Source organism: Emydura macquarii, unplaced genomic scaffold (genome assembly GCF_026122565.2).
Source record: "Emydura macquarii macquarii isolate MOO-44397 ecotype Brisbane River unplaced genomic scaffold, CSIRO-AGI_Emac_v2 contig_1790, whole genome shotgun sequence".
Lineage (NCBI taxonomy): Eukaryota > Metazoa > Chordata > Testudines > Chelidae > Emydura > Emydura macquarii.
Window position 1 is genome coordinate 30,606,103 of NW_027131927.1, and position 13,745 is coordinate 30,619,847.

The 13,745-nt window shown below is 37.2% G+C and overlaps 1 protein-coding gene across 2 annotated transcripts in view; it reads left to right on the forward strand.

Moving 5' to 3' along the window:
* Window positions 1-13,745, forward strand: part of RAP1GDS1 (Rap1 GTPase-GDP dissociation stimulator 1) — a 162,961-nt gene that overhangs the window by 21,334 nt on the left and 127,882 nt on the right. The gene's annotated exons all lie outside the window — the stretch shown is intronic.

A 13,745-nucleotide genomic window follows, 5' to 3' on the forward strand; every position in this document is an offset into this window, starting at 1 on the left:
GGAATCCATGCCTTTGCAGCTTTTTAAGAACAGAGCCAAACACCTTTCAGGGATTATCTAGGTATATTTGGTCTTGCCTCGGCTCAGGGGGCTCCCTTCCAGCCCTATATTTCTATGATTTTCTGATAACTTTACTTATATGAGTGGTTCCACTGGCTTTCAGCAAGAGGACGGTATCTCTGGCTTTACATTTTTTACTGATATTTAGTTGGTGATCCACTATAACCCCCAGATTCTTTCTGCAGTACACATTTCTAGGCAGTCATTTCTCATTTTGTATTCATGGACTTGATTGTTCCTTTCTGAGTGGAGCACTCTGCATTTGTCTTTACTGAAGTTTGTCCTCGATGGTGAGGTTTTTTTTCGTTTTGTTTTTTGAAGATGTATATGTATAGATTTCTTTCATCGTGTTGTATTCTTTTTCCTCTTTGATTTGCTAGATTTCCCTCCTCCAAACTAACACCACAAAATACATTTGCAATGGTTATATATTTCATCTTATTCAGGCACATATTCATCCAAAGGAGTCTTCAGTAATACTCAAGTCGGGTAGTGTTGGGATTATGATTTACCCAGCTATTTGTGTGGACTGAAATGTGTTTTCTACAAACATCAGTGTCTCGTTTATTGTACTGTCATATAATTCTATGTAAATAAAATTCTACATGCATCCTAAAGGTAAATAAATGATCACTTAGAATTTCAGTAATTATGCAGGATACATGGGAGTTTTGTGGTTTAAAAAGTATGGTTACTGTGGAACATTTTGAGAATAATTTTAGGTCCATCATCTGATTAGACTGCAGTTTTGAGTCAGACTTGTATGTAAACTCAATAGAATCCTTATCCTCAGGAGAGCATCTAAGCTGATCATAACAATACGGTATATCCACACTGATTCTGTATGTCCTATTCCAGGGGTGGCCAAACTTAGTGACCCCCCAAGACCTTCCTCGCTGCTGGGCAGAATCCTCTAGCCTCACTACCCTGCCTCAGGGCAAAAGCTCTGAGCTCCCCACCCCAGTCTGGTTGGCGGAGAATGCAGGGGGGCATAGGAGGTTCTGCAAGCCGCACTTTAACTGTAAAAGAGCTGCATGTGGCTTACGAGCCAGGGTTGGCCACCTCTGTCCTTTACGTTCCCAAGTGAGAACAAATAACTGCGTTAATAGATAAATCTTTTTAATGATAAATATTTGCCAAAGATGGGCACTAATCTCTTTAACATCAGATGTAAAAGGTATTGTAATACCTTTAGAAGAATTCTAGAGTGCATTTTTTGCCCTAAAGCTCCTAGATCTGTGATATTGAGACTTGACAGGAATTTTAAACATTACAAGCCCATTGTAAATGATTCAGACTCTGATTCTGCAGTTTACAGTTTGAAGTTTACAGTTTGCAGTTTCTTGCAGTTTCTGCACAGCTATCTGCCCATGTGGTGCAAGTTGCTGGATTGGGGCCACAATATTCAGTACTGTCTCTGCTAAACTGAAGGATTGATGGCATCAGGTGAGCAGGTGTGGTCTTATCAGCCAAGAATTCCTATTATACAGGGTTGACTTATATTCCTTCATATCCTTCATTGCTGCCAGAGAACATGTTCCTTTTCTCCAGGCGTGAGGAGATAGTCACTCTTCCATCAGCCCTTCCTTGATTTAAAGGAAACAGTTGAATTACAGATTGTAAAAAATGTGATTTAGTAGATGGAAAAGCAATTCTAATGTTCCATTGTCTTTGCATTCCCTGTTTCTTGGATGGAAATATTTTACTCAAAGTAAGTTTGTAAACACATATACACAGATTATTCAGCATTACCACAGATCACATGAATATGGCAACTAAAGGATCTTTGTGATTCCAATACATATTTCTAGTAGTCTTTTTATAACAATCTCTCTCTGGAAGCAAAAGCATTAGTATAAGTTGAAAATGATTTCCATTATAGTCTCCTATTTTCAGACATTCACAGATTTCTAAAAAAAATTTATTTTGGGCTGAAACTTTCCAAACTTAGTCTCAGCTCCTGGGTACATTTTTCTTAATGAATATTTAAGATACCTAGGTAAGCTTTTTACTTATCAGAAAAATATTTTTTCATTAATATTTTAGATAGGAGAATAGCAGAACCACAAAATTTTGACAGATGAAACTTAGCATGTGCACAAATAGTATGCAATTAGGAATAGTGCTTGTGTAAGATTTGATGGGGGAAGTTAAAAAATAAGAAATTAAAAACAAATGAAAAATCCCTTCACAGAAGGCTGGATGAGCAGCTGCTAGGATTTTAACAATCTGATGAAACTCTGCCTCCTTTGTGATATCACTGCACAGTCTCTCTGCATGTTTCAGTGAATATCTTCCCAAAAACCTGCCTTATTATCAGGGACAAGAGAAATCTACGGTGGGAATAAAGTAGTGGATGAGTTGATTTTAGGATGATCCTTTTGTTTTTTGGGTGGGTGAATGGAATTACATCTTTTTTTAAAAAAAAAAGCTAAAGTCAATGTTAGTGATTTTTGTGATATGGAGAAATGTCCTCTAGAAAGTAAACTGATACCATGAACCTCACTCTACTTATGGTTGAAGCATAATTTTCTAACAATCCTGAATCATTGAAGGGAGATGGCCACTAGGTGTTTAATACCAGATTTCTGTGGTATATTTCTGTGGTGTATTTCATTATCTAGATGGTAGGAGTAGTTTATTTAATTTTTAGTGAGATATTTGTGAGTTTATTCTTTAAAGTGTTCATTTGGTTTTCATGGATGGATGGGATGCTCCATTGCATATTTTCTTTGAGTGGTGAAGAGCGGAAAACAATGGAGCATATGCCACTCCTATGTAAACTTTATTCTCTTGTGCTTCACCACTGGTGCACGGTTATGTGTAGCAGCCGTAGGCTTTGGAATGTCTACAGGTTTCTCACTTTCTTGGCCAAGTGGAGGTTAGGTTTTTTCATGGAGGTAATAGACCAAGGGAACTATGCTAGCTCAGACACTATAATGATGTCTGCCATCTAAGAACCCAGATAAACTGGGGCTGGGGAATTGCTTGTTATAGTGAGTTGATCAATCCTGGATAGCCATGGAACAAAACTGATGTTAGCCTGGGAGGAGACTGTTTTCTTGTCCTTCTGTCTAGTGAATAAGTGCCATGTGTTGTAAGATATTTAGAAGAGTCAGAGTTCAAAAAGGTGCTAAAGGTTTAAGAGGACTTGAGATTCCTTCCTGAACAGCATTCAGTTGTGGCCATTTATAGGACAGATCCCATAATCAGATGCCAAGGAAGGAAGATGATAAATCCTACACAGAAAAGAACTTAATTGGTAGAATTTAGATTACTGACCAGTTGCACTAGGTAAATCAAAGTCATGTCAACCATTAGTGTTTAAGGGCCAGATTTTTTTTAAAGATTTACATTTTAAAGATGTAGATAGGCAAAAGTGGGTGAAAATCCCAATGGGTGCCTAAGTACCTGTAAAAATCTGGCCTTTAATGTAGTGAATCAGCATTGTGCTCTGGCATTAGGTAAGTCTTTTATAGCTTTTTTAAAAGTTCCAGAGCTTTTCCTACATTAGATGATGTTTTTCCGTTGCACTGTCTATTTTGTTTTCTGTGTTAGATTGCTCTTTGGGTCCTAATAATTTATATTACGGCTTTAAAAAGATTATAATAGTTTATTTTAATTAAGACAGGATCTATAGGTTCATTTGAAAAGATTGTCAAATAGTGGGTGACAAAGCTAAGGTCCTCTTTTTATTCAAATCCCTCCTAAAAATTCAATTCTTTTGTAATGTCCACAGGTTGTGAATTCATAACCACTGAATGAATATATTTTTAAAGTTATTTTCTTTGGTGTCATTTTTACAAACCAGAACTTGGCAAACACTTACACATCTGAGTACCTTTACTCACAAGAGCAATCCATTAGGATTGCTAACGTACTTGCAGTATCAGGCCCTAATTCTGTCTTTCAGGTTCTGATCCTGCAAAGACTTAAGTGCACGTGTAATCCCAGTGACTTTTACAATTTACACTTGATGCAGTTAAAAGGTGCAGGGAGGGAAAGATAGCTCTAAGCAAACGTTAGATTTCCCTTATCCACACGGCTGTCTCTGTGGCGCAATTGAGCAGCATATTCACCAGTTAACTGAAAAGATGGTGATGGTTTGAGCCCACTTGGCACTGCTGCTCGAGAGGTGTGCCTCCAACCTGCTTCTCATGCTGCTGCATGCTCCTAAGTCTTGAAACAGCTCTGGGTGTGTTGCTCTACGTTACTATTGTACCAGCTGAGGTTCTGGCAGGAAACTGGTTGCTCTTCCCTAGTCCTCCGACCCGTGGCACACCCACTCTCTGTTGCTTGCCCACACACTCCTTACTTAGGGCAGAGGTGAGTGGCAGAACAGCTATACTGGTTTTGTACCACCTAAGGATTCCCATGTGTAAGGGGGAATCCTTCGCTGTCTCTTTTGAGCAGTTTACCGGCTGCATTACATTGGGGGGCTGAGGATGGAGCCAAGGTTTTCAGTGCTACATAAATGAAACATAGAATTCCCCATCACCATCAGATGTCGTTTTCGGCAGGCCATACTTAGCTTTGTATTTTCATGGTAAACCTAAGTAGAAGTTACAGTGTAGTATTTATTTTCCTTTATTAGCACAAGGCAAAAAGAACAGATATGTAACTGCTGTTAACAGTGGGGGCCGTGCACGCAATTATTGGCCTTCTGTGCTGCTAATTTATTGTAGTGTCTATATATTGGATGAAATACCTTATCACTCAGAACAATTCTCATGTGATTTTTTTTTTTTTTGGCCTGGTGAGAGCTTTTGTCATTTAAAAGGTCTTTGATTTGCTGTCTAGTGTGACATTAATTGACGGTTGCAAGTCCCATTTAATCAGCCTAGAAAACAAATGTACAGATTTGTACTCTACTTGCATTTTTAGAGCTGCTATATGTTAATTTTTCACTTTTACTTTTTATTTGTCTAATAAGGAAATTAGAGAAGCAGTAGACTGCACAGTCTTAAACAAGTTAAAAAAAAAAAAAAAAAAAAAAAAAAACCAAAAAACAGTAGCTTTGTTTCAAAAGTGGCTTCAAGTTTACTTATGTGTAAACTTGCTAGACCCCGCCATCTGTACAATATTAGATGCATATTTGACAAAAAAAATCTGTCAAATGAAGCTTGAACACTAAAACAGTTCAAAGGCTCTTTGTGTGGTAATGTTGGCACAGTTCCTAATGACCAGATGGAATTTTATTAACACTTAACAGGACAGGGGCTTGAGAGCTTGTTCTGAACATTCTACATCTGAAAAAGCTTTATAAATGTCAGAAAGCTAATACTTTTTTCCTAATATGCAAAACTATATAACTATTTTTCCATCTATACTAACACAGATATAAATGCTTTTCAGACTATTTAAAAGATTTTTTACACACACAATTAATGATTGTTAAAAGTAATCTTTAGGGATTAAAAATAAGCCTTTCCAATAAATACATATAATGGATATTTCATTTTGTTTTATGTAAGACAAATGACATGAAATATCAGTGATTTAGCGCCAGAATAATCCTGTTGTTTTCCTGTCATGCATATATCCATAACCCATTCTCACTGCTGGCAATGTGGCATTTCTAAAGTTCTAATAAACACGCATCTTGATCTTGGAAAATACAGGCTTTTCTCATTTGTAATATGGCTCCTGCAACATAAATCTACACTAACTCTTAGTACCATGATATGACCATGACAGAATTGCCAACCTCATACATTCAAAAATCATTAGTCGGGCTCCTCTAAAATCATGGGATTGGCTTTAAAATCATGGGATTTTAAAAAGAAAAATAAAAAATTGTGGGTTTTTTAATCTCCCTTCTCACTTTTGACCCTTTAGGGAGTTCTTGCTTAGATGTTCAAGCTTTTCTCTGTAATCACAGGGGGCTAGAAATATACTTTTAAAAAATGAAAACTGAGACACTTATGCAATATTCTGATTACAGCAGCTGGGTCTTTATGGGAAAAAATACATTTGTAAGACTTTTAATAAAGCTATAAGAATTGGTGGCACTGATCTGGCACATCCTGTGAAGAGTTAGGATCAGGCCCCATATTTGTACAAAGTAAACTCAGCAAATGTGACTGTGTGAGGTATTGTGTAGAGTACATGTATATTTGTATAATTTTTACACTAAAAGTTTCTTTAGGAATATATTAAGTGCCTCATCCAAAGTCCATTGAAGTCAATGAACGTGTTTCCAAATGGAACGGTCTTCACAGTATTGCCAACTCTCACAATTTTACCATAAGTCTTACAATACATGGTGTTTTTCTTGATGTCCCAATTACTGGAATTTGAGAATACATCAGAATCATAGAAATGTAGGGCTACAAGGGATCTTGAGGGGTGTCGTTTAGTTCATCCCCCTGTGCTGAGGCAGGACCAAGTATACCTAGAGCATCCTTGAAAGGTGTTTAGCTAACCTGTTCTTAAAAAGCTCCAGTGATAAGGATCCCACAACCACCTTTGGTGGAATTTAGCTATCCTCCAGAATTTAGCTACCCTTTATAATTAGAAAGTTTTTCCTAAACTCTGACATGAATCTTCCTTGCTGCAGATGATGCCCATTACTTCTTGTCTTACCTTCAGTGGAAATGAAGAACAATTGATCACTATCCTCTTTATAACAGCCCTTAATGTATTTGAAGACTGTGAACTAGTCCTTCTTCAGTCTTATTTTATCAAGTCTAAACCTGCCCAGTTTTTTTAATCTTTCCTCATAGGTCAGGTTTTTTTGAACCTTTTATAATTTTTGTTGCTCTTCTCTGGACTCTCTCCAATTTGTACACAACTTTCTTAAGGTGTGGCATCCAAAACTGGACACACTACTCCAGATGAGGCCTTACCAGTGCCAAGTAGAGCAGGACAATTTACTCCTCTGTCTAAAGGCTTGTCTACACTTGAAACAGTGTAGCTTTGCTGCTGTAGCGCTTCGATGTAGATACTATCTACACTGATGGGAGGGGTTCTTCCTTCACCGTTAGTAAACCACCTCTCTGAGATGCGGTAGCTAGGTCGACAGAAAAAGCCTCCCATCAACCTACTGTTGTCTACATGGGGACTTTGGTTGGCTTAACTGGGTTGCTTAGGGGTGTGTGGATTTTTCGCATCCTTAGTGACATAGTTAAGCTGACCTGATTTTCTAGCATAGACCAGACCTTACTATGACACTCCTGTTAATATACCTCCGAATGATATTAGCCTTTTTTACAACTGCATTACATTGTTGGCTCATATACAGTTTGCGATCCACTATAACACCCAGATTCTTTTCAGCCATACTACTGTTCAACCAATTATTCCTCATTTTGTATTTGTGTATTTGATTTTTCCCCTTCATTAAATGTAGTGCTTTGCACTTGTCTTTTTTGAATTTCATCCTGTCGATTTCAGACCATTTCTCCAATTTGTCCTAGTTTTGAATTCTAATCCTGTCATCCAAGATGCTTGCAACCCTTCTCATCTTGATGTTATCTACAAATTTTATAAGCATACTCTTCACTCCATTATTCAAGTCATTAATGAAAAATTTGAATAACTGACCCAGAACTGGCTCCAGGGAGACAGGACTAGATATATGCATCTAATTTGACAGTGAACCATACTCCTTGAGTATGGTTTTTCAACCAGTTGTGCTCCCACTTTATAGTAATTTAATCTAGACCACATTTCCCTAGTTTGCTTATGACAAGGTCATGTGGAACTGTGTCAAAAGCCTCACTAAAATCAAAGATACATCATGTCTACTGCTTCCCTCTATCCACTAAGCCAGTAACCCTGTCGAAGGAAATTAAGTTGGTTTGACATGTTTTGTTCTTGATGAATCAATGTTGGCTATTACTTATTACCGTATTATCATGTATATTCTTACAAATTAATAATCTCAGTTTTCATTTAAATATAAAAGCAAGTTTCTAGCCCTCATGGTTGCAGAGACAGGCTTGAAAACATAACCTCAATACACACTAAAGGTTCAGAATCCAGAAGGCGAATAAAATTAATCTAAAATGTATTATTTAAAAATCTCATAACTTTTAGAGTCCTAGTCCTGACTGATTTTTGAATGCTTGGAGTTGCTAATACTACTTCAGTGGAATTTTACTGCCAGGTGAGGATGGGAGATCAAGAACCAGAGACAAAATACGGGTACTGGCCTCAGTGCTAACCTCCCACAGATTCCATAGTAATAGCCAGCTTTGGAGATGGGCCCTGCTGCCTATCCTGAAGAGAGACAAACCCAGAACTCCTCATAATCCCTAATAGCTTTCTGTGGGATAATCTTTACAAAGGAATTTTATAGTGATTTCTTTATAACAAATCCCCTCCTATGACTTTTCATGCAGTGGAGATGACTGGGCCTAATATACTACATAGAGAAGAAAAGAATTTTACATTAGATAATTAAAAAACAACACGTCTGGATTAACTTTGTTATGCAGAATACTTATTTCTTTGGCATTTCACTCATAGTGCTGTATTATAACATTCTTCAATAGTCAGTTCAAACCTAGCTTTTTTTTTACATGTCATGTTGCTCTTTTATAAGCAGTGTCTTAACTTAACTTGGATAGGATTTTGAAAAATGACAGGGAATGAACTTGTTGCTGCATTAAATTCAATTGAAAGTAAGTTGTGCAAGAAAAACATTCAACCAAATGTCAGGCAGTTGTTACAGTATGTAATTTGGAGGCAGATTCAGAAGGACATTTTATATACCATAGCTTGGGAAAAAAATGTTTTCCCTTTATTTGAAGATCTTAGGCCTTTTTAGCACAGTGTTTTCATAGGTGTTAGCGCCATCTATCTGAGATATCATTATGTATTTGTAAAATTTTGTTTCAAATTATGCAAGTAAATATTTTATTTAATCATAGAATTTAGTTTTGAGTATGACTAAAACAACATTCGTGGCCACCATCTTCGCATAGAGGATTTACCTAGACTGCAGTTTTGAGTTGCATTGTACATCAAGTTAACAAACAAGATAGCATGTAAATATTAATGTAGGCAAATCACCAAAATTTGTTCCTGTTTGTGCTTCACACTAGGGTTCAGTTTAGACTCAACCAAGACCAAGAACAAACATTTTATCCTGGAACAAACATTCACAAAAATGTTTGTGCAAGTGCTTAGATTAGCATTTGCAGCCTTGTTAGATAACTGGCAGTCAGTTAATGCAAGTTACATTAGGAGAAAAACACTTATGTAGGGCAGATCTACACTACAAATGAGCTCTCCCATCGGTTTAATAATTCCACTTCTGTGGGAGGCAGTAGCTATGTCAGTGGGAGAAGCTCTACTACTAACATAGTGCTGTCTACATGGGGCATTAAGGTCGGTATAATTACGTCGCTCAGACAGTAATTACGTCAGTTTTCACGCCCCTGAGTGATGTAGTTATACTGAAGTAAGTATGTAGCGTAGACCAAGCCTTAGTCTATCTAGACGAAGCCAGACAGAGACCGTGTGGAACAGAGGTAGATGTGGTTCCAGAGATGAGAAATACAAGAAATAGAAGAGAACAGATCCAGCCTAAAGAGAAAATCTAACTCTTCTTAAATATTTTGTATTTAAGTAGTTCTTCCCCTCTCCCCGCCCCTTGAAATGCTCCATTATTTTCTTTCTTCAAACCTGTTCCCTGCTTCTCTCAGCCCTCTTGGCTTGAAATAATTTCTTCCTGCTCCCTAGATTAAAAGTGCTTGAGGCAGAGAGATAAGAAAAGACTCAGTCTAGAGAGAGCTTAGAAATACTGTATTTTCTTTTCTGTCCAGTTCCCAAATCCCTGCTCCACAGGGTGTTCTTTTCCTCCATGTGATATTGGATAAGCTTATCGAATATCAACCTGTCTATCTCTACATATTTGTAATGCACCAGTTGGTAGTATAGGCAAGGGTAGAAGTAACACATATTTTTCAGGTTGCCTGACACTTCCCATTTTAAGACACTGTTTTCAGCTGCCTATAACTTTGCCAAACTTTAACCATTTAGGTGAAATTTCCCATGCCAGGTGTGTGCCTCAAGCTGATTTTTGTTGTTTTTATTTGGAAATTTCAGCAAAAACAGTTCAGACAATACAGTCCTTAATTATATGATGACATACTATTTTTTCACCATAGGACTCCTGCCTCATTCAGTGCATAGAATGGACCGCTCTGCAGATGAATCCGAGTTGTGTAGTGGAGGAGACTATTGTTTGTAGGACCCCCATTTCATCTTTTTGCAGAAGTTGGAAGGTGTATGGTGAAGGAGGCAGGAGATGGTGGGAAGAGAAAGGATGGTTAAGACAGCTGACTGCTGTCCTGGAGAATTTGGTTCTATTTCTGCCTCTGCCACAGAATTCCTGTGATGTGAGTCAAATTACTTAAACCACGCTTTTCACAGGTGGTCAGTGATTGGGTGTTACTCATTTTCTGAGTGCCTGCTTGAGACCCTGAGGTCTGATTTTCAGAAATGCTGAGCACTCACAGCTGCAACTGAAGTCAGTGGGAGGTGTGCTTTGAACAGACCAGGTGCCATATGATACTAAGTACTCAGAAAAAAAAAATCAGGTCATAGACGTCTCAAATTGACCAACCAAAATTAATGGAAATTTTTTACCTTAATACCTCTGTACCACAGTTCCTTATGTGTGAAATGGGGATAATAATACCCTCTCATCTCACAGGGGTGTTGTGAAAATTAATTGATTAGTGTTTGTGAAGTAGTTAAATACTATAGTGATGAGTGTCATAAACAGCCCTTCAGGAAACCAGTAATTCTGTCTTTAAAGCAAGGTGCAGTGATTAGTGTGCAGTAAATAAGGCTTGGGGCCTCATATTAAACAAGGAGAAAGCAAAATATTCAATAGCTGCTCATTAAGTGAACATCATCCATTTCATGTACTGAATGAGGGCAGGTTTCCTGTTGAGAAATAATAGGTAAGAGATTATATAATGCATACACATGAGGGGCGGGGGGTAGAAGGTTGCACACACAGGCAGCTTTAATTCTGGCTTTTCCTAACTTCTGAGGACTTGACTTTGAAGCTTTAATATGGTTCTTTTAACTTCGTTTTGTGTGTGTATGTAATAGTGTCTGTGCTATCAATGAATCATATAATAGCTATGCCCTGGTCTACACATAGATATTTTTTTTTACTGATATAATGTTTTCTACTTAAGGAAGTGATTTTTGTCAGAATAGGTAAATTTGATACATTTTAGTGTGGCCACAGTTACATCAGTATAACTTATTCCCCTGAATTTACAGGACTAAGCTATACTACCACATGCACATTTATACTGGTATAATTGTATCCATGCTAAGGGGGTTGAACCTCATGGGTTCAAAAATCATGAGATTGGCTTAAAAATCATTATTTAAAATAGTACATTTGTGGCTCTATATGCCTTCTGATTTTGTACATTGATTTGCATTTTCAAGCTTTTCTCTGCAACCATGAAGGCTAGAAACTTAAAAAAAAAAAAAAAAAAAAAAAAAAAAAAAAAGAAATCTGAGATTGTCAGATATTCACATGACTATAGGCTGGGTCTTTAAAAGTAACACTAAATATCATGAGACTCATGGTAGATTAGAATTGAGAGAATTAGCAACACTGGCCTGTTGTACACTTTGACTATAGGAGTTCAAACCATTGGAAGCCAGTATGAGGGCTACCATCTTGTCCAACATGCTGGGGCTGAATGGAGGGGCCTGCAGAGGTAAAAGCATGGATTTCTCCAGCCTCAGCTAAAGAACCAAGCTGTAGCTAGGGCTGTAACAGATTTATATCCTCTGTGGATTGGGCACAAATGGGGAACACACAGCACATATTGGTCGATGAATTACATACTTCCACTGGACAGATATAGCAGCATCTGAGGCCTACAGAAATTTAAGTCTTGGAAGAATTCCTACTTTTAAAAGTGCAATTTTGCCAGTCTAACTGTGTCTACAGTAAACGCTTCTGCTGGCACAGCTATGTTGGTCAGAGATCACACTTCATCACACTCCTCATTGACATAGCTATGCTGGCAGAAGTCCATAGTGTAGACATACCCTCAGACTCTAGACATGTCAGAAAAGCCTCTTTTGTCTGCAGCTGAATGCATAGCAGCTATGTATTTTACATTAGTGCCTACACTAGCTGAAGTTTTAAAGGACATCTTTATTATGGCAAGATACAGTGTGGGTTCCCTGCCCAGACATTGTCTGTTCCCATGAGGAAAAAAAAATTGCTGTAAAGAGCTTCTGTTTTGCTGGCTGTACAAAATTCTGGAGATGCTTCCCACAAATGGAAAGACACTGAAGTCTGTGGGGCCTGATAATTTCAAAAGCTTCTTTAAAAAAAGGAAAAATAACAGATCATTTAAAAATCAAGTTTTTTCTGCAGAGGAAAAGGAAAAAGGTTGGGTGACCTCTAATGAAATGATGAACACAGAAAAATGCGATGTACATGACCTGAATTATTTAACATTTATAGTATGCAGATATATTAAGAAATCATTGCAATTGTAAGAAGCATATTAGATGTAAGTCTTAGAATATTCTTAAGGAGGCATCAGAGATATTTTCAGTAAAAAAGTGACTAAGGAGGACAGTGTATTCCCTATCCATTCAGTACTTGAATCCTTCTTATCTAAAATGGTGGCTAGTCCTATTACAATGCTTTCTGTTCCATGTCTCTTGAAAACGTAGATACTACCACTAATCGGCTGTTTTTTTATGGGACATTTCTCATGAAGTGAATGTAGTTGTGATTTCAGAATGTGTTCGATCTTCCTTATCCACTAAAGACAACATTATTCCCAATGGACAATTAAAAAGCCTTTTCATCTATCAGAAGCCCCAATTAGTAATTTTCTGTTTATGCAGTTTACTCCTTCAGGGCTATATTAGTATGGCTCAATGAAGATCAGGCAGCCAAAAAAATAAAAACAAAAAAATTCTGTACTAGATCTTTTCATGAAATTTAATCTTGCTTTGTAAATTGGCAGTCATCTTTTAACATGGTATTACTAGGACTCATGGCAGCTAAATATGAAAGAGAGAGATGTCTTTCCGCATATCAGTAAGGAGAGCTATATCTGTTCATCACTTCTCAATTGAAATTATGATATTTTCCCTTTTATTCTGTACCTTTTAAATGACTGGTTCTTTGTAGACTCTCTTGGTCAAGTATTAAAGCAGTTTGCAGAGCCTGTGTCTCCTTTCTCATTTAAATAAAAAAATAATTCAACAATTTTTCTAAGACCTGCTGCAAAGCTTTTGAAATCAATAAAAGTCGTTCCCTTGATTTCAGTGAGCTTTGGACAAAGTTGCTAGACAGTTTCCTTAGGACAGTTTTAGATATTCATTGCTTCACTTTAAAATGTAAAGAGGATAAGTATCAGGTCTTTCATTACTTCTATGGAAGAAGTAAATGCTTGAAGGTTCTGCAAAATCTTTCAGTGGTTCATTCTGATTGTCTGAGAAACAAGGTGGGTGAGTAATAGCTTTAATATTCTGGAACTGACATGGTGGAAACTATATTGCATAGTCTGATTATTTGGCCTTTCCAATCCAGTACCAAGTCGGAAGGAAAAGGCTGCTAAAATTTGGAAATAATTTATTTGAACCACAGATCATTGGGGCCTGTTGATAGTATCTAGGGTTTGCCATAATCTTAGTTTTATTGCTTATTTTGACCACAATAAAAGTAAAAT